We start from the raw sequence: 8,318 nt of genomic DNA on the forward strand, positions 1-8,318 counted from the left end.
TTGACCATCTTAATCGGCTATGCCCTTTGAATTCGGCTTTTTATCGAAGTCGCGGCCGATTTCGGCGCGGCGCGGCGACGCAAAATCGTGGCGAGCGATGCGAGACGACACTCGAAGCCGCGCGAAGGTCATCGATGTCAAAAACTGTGCCGCCGGTTTCGACGGCAAATAGAGAGCAGTCCTAATGAGTATTTGACGAGGTAAACAGCGACGTCGCAGATGGTCTGATTAAATTTTCCTGCAGGGCCTCGTAAAGGGCTCCATTAAGACCGTGCGACTACGAGAGGCCTGTGCGCGCATCGAGTTCGTTGGATCGCGCGAACTCTTACGGGTATTTCCATTTTTTAAGCGGTGATTGATGAACACAGGAACTAGATAGATGCCCCCTCCCCTACTTCGATAAACGGTTCGGGTTGCCCAAGAAGATGAGATCTCCGTTCTGAACTTCGTTAGAACTTTTACTTTGCCGCAGTTTAGTCGATAGCGTACTCGCCGAGTGTTTATAGGCGTGGAAATTGGTTTAGCGGTTTTGTTATTTAGTGGGAGAGCCTTGTTTCGCGATTCTCCGAAGCTGATGGCCGCCCGTGTGCATGAGCGTAGCACCGATAGCGGTCTTAATGTCGGACTGTGTTTGCTAATCTCGATTTCTTTCGACGTGGAAGTTAATCTTTCGGAATGGAAACATATTTAATTCGATGACTCTTAATCCTTTCGCTACAGGTGCCGTATATATTCGACATCCAAATGATGTGTATACCATACAAGTGCCATCCATAATCAAAATACAAAAATAATTTTGTATTTTAATAATTGTGTAGGTTCTTTCTTATTAAAAATGTAAGTATAGTTGTTACATTAGAGCAATGATTGTTTTATTCAGCACAGTTGTTATTTAAAACTAAGAGAAACGTATGTACAGAAATCACACGCACTGTGCATTTCTGGCGTGAACTTCCGTTCAGCGACAGTACTTCGGCGGACGACACTGCCGTAGTGAAAGGGTTAATAAAATATTTCTCTTCTAACACTGATTTGCAAATCGTTAGAAACATTGTAGGATTAAGAGGAGAATATTAGTTATAAATATGGTAATGGTAAGGGATGTTTCTATAAGTTGAAGTAACGAAATGGTCATCGACAACTAGAAAGGGCATAGGATATATGTATACTAAATTGTAAACCATTCTTCGCAAGAATTAGAATTCTTTCGCATCCGAAATATCCTAGTTAAATTCAGTTTGTTCGGATTTATTATAATGATAATGAATTTTCAAAACTAGTCAAAGTAAATTCGCTCGCTGCGGCGCTCAACCCGTTAAACAGCGGTTAATTAAATATGCGCTAAACGATAGACGTTCTTTCCCGTGCCGTTTAAACAGCGTTTTCATTGGGCGTCTCATCCGTTAATTAGCGGTTACCACGAGACTCCAGCGAGGGTAGGAGAACGCACGACGCCCGGCGTCCCGACGCTCGATGAGAGAATCGATAGAGCGGCTAATGCACGCCGCTGCACCGAGCGCCGCGAATAAAGTGCGTCGCGTAGCGATACACGTCAAAGCTGGGAGCTTTTGTGTCAATCAGGAAAGCTGTAATCGATCGCCTATCGCGATCAGTTGCATTCGCAGAATTGATTTATACATCATCATCATCGTCGCAACGGGGACGCGATCGAGCGATCTGGAATTTTCCCGATCGGCCTGCCGCCGATCAAATTTCGTCCGCTGTGTACGTACAATCGGTCACAACGAACAATAGCAGAAATTCGTAAATGCACTCGAGATTCATCAGGATAATGCATCGCGACGTGGAGACGCGTAATTATTTACTTGTATCGGAGCGCCTGTTGTATGTTCAGCTAAGTCGCAATAAATCTGCGGGGGATGCGCCTTGCCTGCATCGACCGAAATATTTTAATTGGCAAATGCACTGAAATAACAAAGGAGAAAGTGTTTCGATAGAATTTCGCAGATTTAATTCGCAACGAAACGGTAATTGGAGACAACGCGTCAAAGGTAACTTTATATTGTGTAAAATTCAGCTAGACTGTTGTTCGGTCTCAAGAAGACCAAACACGAGATAACCACGGTCGGCCGCGATAGCCAAACCACTCGACGCGACGCGACTGGTCCCAAATTTATCGGGTGTCATCGGACACCACTTCGAGACCTTCGTGAACGAACCCATTGACAGGGAAATATACAAAACATTTATCCAGACCCTTTCACACATCCCTCGAATCAATAAACTAAGCACAGTTTCTCCAAATCACATCCCTACTCCGACGACCAAATTGCACCACCCACTCACCAATTAGAGACCTTTTTCCACCCCATGTAGATATTAAGACAACCAATAGAAAAATCATAAAAGTCGGCGTTATACACGACACGAGACGGGACCAGCAGAACAGAAAAGACACTCGCTAGGGACACATCGTAGAACAGAAAACGCATTCGTTAAGAACACATCGTAGAACGCAAAATACACGCGCTCAGAACACATCGAACAACGCAACAGTCTCTCGCACATAATACCTCGAGCATACCTTGTACGATCAGGTAAAAAATATATATAAGTATGTTACTATTCCTTTGTCGAGTTCCAATTTAACTAGGCGTAATTATATTGTAACCTCGCCATAGCCCCGAGTATCGTCGCGAGCAAACGAAACAGGATTTACGACCCCGCGAAATCTGGCATACGGATCTGCGATATTTCGGCGCGCTACAACTGTTTTAACCCTTAATTAGGCGCATTAAGAAAATCACCCAATTAGGTGCATGGGGTCTTAAATAACCCCAAAAAAACATTGGGAAAGGAGTATCAAAAAGAAATAAAACTTAATGGATTTCTATAGTAATTAATAAAGTTCTTTAATATACTTAACTTTAAGAAACAAATACTTACTGTGACCCTGTGGCCCTGACCCCATGCGCCTAATTAAGGGTTAAAATAACAGCATATAATGAATCGAGTCGATCGAGTACAGTAACAAGTAATCGATAAGACGAGTAATTTTGTAAACGAAATGATTTTGGCATTTATTGCCAAGTATTATATTTGAACAATTTGGTAAATTGTTCCCAATTGTTCCTCAGCTTGTACACAGAAATGGACAGTTTAGAAAGAGAAGATACCAAAGCGACCATTTATGTATACAAGCTGAAGAACAATTCGAGAGAATTTTCTGTATTTCAGTACAGTATAGAAGATTATTTGAAGCTTGGAAACGTATAAAGTAGTATATTATTTAAATCGTCGATTTCTACGTATGTTATCTAAACACTGTGAAACACTGTATCAAAAATACACTAAAAATGTAGATGATCAGCATTATTCCATAGGTATCTGATATCAAAGCTGTCGGTAAACGAATTCGTCCATGCTCGTTTAATTCCTCGCGGAAAAATCACTTTTCCGACGCAATCCGACCTTCGATCGATGCTTTATTTCCCTCGGAATACCGATCACTCTACGACGAAGTCTGCGACGGAAGTACAATGTTCTTGAGATATTGTTCCGTCCGTCAGATCTAAATCGTCGCATTATTGCGACCGTTCGATTAAGATAAATCGCCAGGCAATTGGAACTTGATCACGCGTAAAATTACTTTCGAATTAATCCTGTCCGACGGAAATCGCGCTGGAACGGCGAGAAAAAAGGCAAACTGGATGAGCAGCTCGCGAATCAAGTAAATCCTGGTTGGCCAATGAACTCACAGTCGCGGAGAATTATTCAACCTAACGGAATTATTCAGTCTTTTCAAATTATTCAAATTATTCAAATTATTCAAATTATTCAAATTATTCAAATTATTCGAATTTTTCAGCCTATATGAATTACTCAAATTATTCGAATTATTCATACATCCAACCCTAACAGCCGCGTATGCTACAAGCACGTTCTGCCGCCAACAATCCCGCCGAAAAAGATGAGGTGTTCTTAACGCGTTGCAAAAAAATTAACCATAGTTAATGGGCCGGTAGAAAAGGACTTGCCTCCGGTGGGACATGCGACCCGAGTGTCGCAATAATAATGAACTTCTTTGCCCGGCCGGTGTTCAACTGTAGGAGAGGGGCAAGCGTCACTCTTTATTTCCGCGCGGAACCGCGTCACGCCTGGGAAAACCATCGGCTTTCTGGTCACGTTAATTGCAACTACCTTCGGCCAGTAATTTCTGTCGGCTGCGTCGCCGCGGAAAGTGCATCCACGTGTAATTTCAGTTAGAAGTGGCGCACGCGACGTTTACATTAATCAAGCAACATATGTCGGCCGCGTTCCGCGCTATGATTCTTCGAGTTTTAACAATTTCGCTAGGAGATGTCGCGTGTCGGCAGCCAACCGACCGTCGCGAAACATTTTCTGCTGTCAAACTGTTTCGAGTAAACTGTCAAACGGTGTAGAAAAATAACTCGCGCCGATAGCACCAATTTTAATACACCGATAGCAGAACATGGACACGCAAGATTGCGCTCCGATGAAACGGAAGTCCAGCTTTCGAATATCAATTTCGTGCAACACAAAGTATTACGCATAGATTGCGCATGTTTGTGCAAAATTTGTTTGTCGAAATATGCAAGGTACAGTCAGTCCCATAAGTATTCGTACCCTCATTGCTTATAAGAGAAATTGATTAAAATCAAGGGACGCATGTAAAATTTTGCAATAAACTTATTATTTTCAATGAACACATGTATAATGTTTATTTATACCAAATTATAAGAAAATTGATTAACTAATAACAAAAATATATTGATCTTACTCCTCGTAGTACATCAGTCCAAAAGTATTCGTACCAGTGTAGATTTTGTCAAAACATCGCATATTAGAGTAGCTTTTTTACTTTATATTAATTTTCTAGTATTTAGTGGGTCCACCTTTATGCATTATTATATCGTTTAATCGATTTGACATACTTTCTATCAGTTTTAATGTGATATTTGGTGAATTACTATGCGAGCACTAGAGACTTCCGGGGCGTGGGTGTTTTTTCACCCTTCCGGGGTTGTAAGGCCCGGATTGAACCGTTGGAGGACACGTGATGCCGGTGTCGCCGATATATTACCCACCAAATTAAAATTGGTTAACGGATTCGAATGGTAGAGCGGTGGTTGCGCGTATGATATTTGTGTTTTAACGATGGTGACTGAATGACTCGACTTGTTTGTCTCGACTGGGAGACTGTATGATTGTATGTTTCCTCGACTGCTGGAGGTTGAAACTGTATTTCGACTGCTAGAGATTGTATGATGTCGACTAGTTGCGACTGAATGACGAGTCCCTTGATGTGGACTGTTTGACGAATGTTTGCAGACTGTTATGAAGACGAATCGTTGGACTCGATCGTCGTTGAACTAGAATTCGTCAGGGGGTGTGGGCGTTTCTGCCTTTTGGGGGTTTCCGCGAGAACTTGCATTTCGGTATGAAAGAAGGGCACTGATTGGGTTTTGCCGATTGCTGCATAGTACCAATCAGTGCTGTTCCGTCCTGGGCATAGGGCCCCAAGAACGACATTCAGACAAGGAAGGCCAATTTACAGTTTATGATGCTAGTAATGGTAAAAAGCTATTTTTGAGGAACCGAACCATCAAGTAATTTTAATATTTCGCGCAACGCATGGTAATCGGTTTACAATCTCTTGTTCTCGGTATCAATAGCGAACGCTGACATCATAAACCTCGGGGATTTCCAAAGGGCTCCGCGGACAGAGGCCTGAAGGCCCAAGCCAGGCTCGCGACCATTCCGCGAACGGCTATTTTTACGGTAAATTCAGACCTGGAGGAAATCCCTGTCAAACATTGCTAAACATCCCCTACCACAGAGTTCCTTCATATCCCTACTTTAAACATTTTTCCACTTCCACCAAATTTCTCCTGCAACCGAGCTTTCCTAAAAGCTAGTACGACATCGAAATAACAGAATCGTTTTAGCAACAAGTGCAGCAAGTTAGAATCGTTTTAGCAACAAGTGCAGCAGGTTAGAATCGTTTTAGCAACAAGTGCAGCAAGTTAGAATCGTTTTAGCAACAAGTGCAGCAAGTTAGAATCAAGTTAGAATTGTTCTTGCACCGAGGTAGCAAGATCAAAAGAATCATTTCACTATTATATATCGCGACGTTAATTATATCGAGATTAGCTACAACTGCAGCCAAATCGTTTGTAGCTAAGATCACTTCTGTACAAAGTGTAAATAAACGGATTCTCCGGAGTTAGCCTTACAACCTTTCTTCGTTAACCGGTCGTAAATCTAAGTCGTCAACGAGGCGAACGATACGACACAACAAGTGCCTTCTTTGACTTGGCGACACCCTCTTGTCGTGTCGTGAGGATGTTTCGTATGTATAGAATTTATGGCGTAAAAAAGTGCTGCGGGTCGCGTACTCGATTAGTGTGACTCTTCGGATTACCCGGTTTACGGCACGTCCCAGCTGTGGGCTTCGAAGATGCTATTATGCAGTTCTCTTAGAAATATTAACTTTATGACACGTAAGGGTTATCGAGGAAGACGGCAATGAAATTAGCATGCTTCTGGTCGCCAGATGTAAAAAATGCCTTCATCTCAAAAATAACCTTCCTCGCGTCCGTGTCATAAAGCCCCTGGGCAGAAACTCCAGGTGTTTGTTCCTTCGGGACGGAACATTTGGTTCAATACTATTCCAAACTTCCAAAATATTGTTTTTTAGCATTTGTTTATTGAAAATTTCATGCTCGTGTAGTCTTTTATCTATTTCCGTCCGTAAATTTTCTATAGGATTTGTATCTGGACTCTGAGGAGGTGCTATACATATAAAAAATGGGGAACGTGGTAAAGTATCCACTCACGAACAATCTGAGCAGTATGCTTCGGGTCGTCGTCGCGTTGAAAATAGTAGTCATCTTCCAGATCAAGGTTAATCCCACTTGAGTGTAGATTTTCTTCGAGTATAGTTTTATACTTTATCTTATCCAAAATTCCATCGATAAAGACAAGTTTGTCCACTCCGGATGCCGCCATACAGCCCCACACCATCGCGGAGCCTCCGTCGTGCTTTACAGTTGGTTGTACATTTTTTAATTCTAATTCTGTATTAGGCTTTCTCCGAACTTTTCTTCTTCCGTCACATCCAAATATATTAAATAAGATAAAAATTTTATTGCAAAATTTTACATACATCCCTTAATTTCAACAGGTTTCTCTTATAAGCAATGAGGGTACGAATACTTATGGGATTAACAGAATATATTCGAGAGTATGAAAAAATATATATACTGTTAACTAGTACTCTACTTGTTACTATTTATATAAAATTGCGTTACAACGTGCTCCAATCGATTTTCTCTCCGTTCTGGTCTGCCGATTCGTGTCTTTTATCAGATAAAATTAATTAAATGTTCTTTCAGCGTTGCTGGGCGTGATGGAGGCGTACGTGTACCGGTCGCATTGAATCGTTTCATTCCGGCGTGCATTTCAACTCGAATTTTCCTTCGGGATCCCTCGGCGAGGTCGGCGCACACGTGTGCGAACGTTTCACTTTTAATTACTTGGCTAGTTAACTCGCGAGTTAAATACTGATTGAAGATTTCGTGTGTCTGTCTGTTTGGGCGGGTGGGAAATTCCGGCGGTCAAACTGGCGAACTTTCGAGGGATCGATGGGGATTTCGGTCGTGTTGCTCGCAGCAACGGAGTGAAGTTACCGCCGGGAAAACGAAGACCCTGGGAGATCTGTGATTGCGCTTCAACTTGCTGGTTGCGGTCGCGAGGCATTCCTTCGAATTTCCTTCCGACGGAATCGAAGGGCTGGCCCTTTGAACGGCGGTAGTTGGTTCGGTCCTCGAGCTGCGAACGTCTCGAAAATATTTACACGCGGATATTTTAGTCTCCCAGGAGACATAAGGCTGCTGGAGATTATGGGAGTAATGATACGATTTCATGCGAGTTTCTATTTATTCTTTCAACGTGCCAATGCTTTTATACGTCTATTATCGCGTAGATGTATTTACAAATCTATTATTACTCAAATTTGTATTAGAAATTTGTTAAAATTTTATATAAATTTTATATCAAACATTTATTACAGTTGATAGCATTATTATTTAAAAACAGTTCGTTTAAATTTCTATTAAAAATCTATGACATTTGAAATTTTTATTTTGTACAAGTCTATTATATAATTTAAATTTATAATAGATATCCATTAGAATAAAATTTTATATTAAACATTTATTATAATTGGTATCATCCCTATTTCAAATCAGTTCATTGTTATTTTAAAGAAGTATATTATAATTTAAATATATTAGGTTGGAAACTATGAAACGGGCGTTTTTGTTTAGTCTGTG

Source organism: Augochlora pura, chromosome 9 (genome assembly GCF_028453695.1).
Source record: "Augochlora pura isolate Apur16 chromosome 9, APUR_v2.2.1, whole genome shotgun sequence".
Lineage (NCBI taxonomy): Eukaryota > Metazoa > Arthropoda > Insecta > Hymenoptera > Halictidae > Augochlora > Augochlora pura.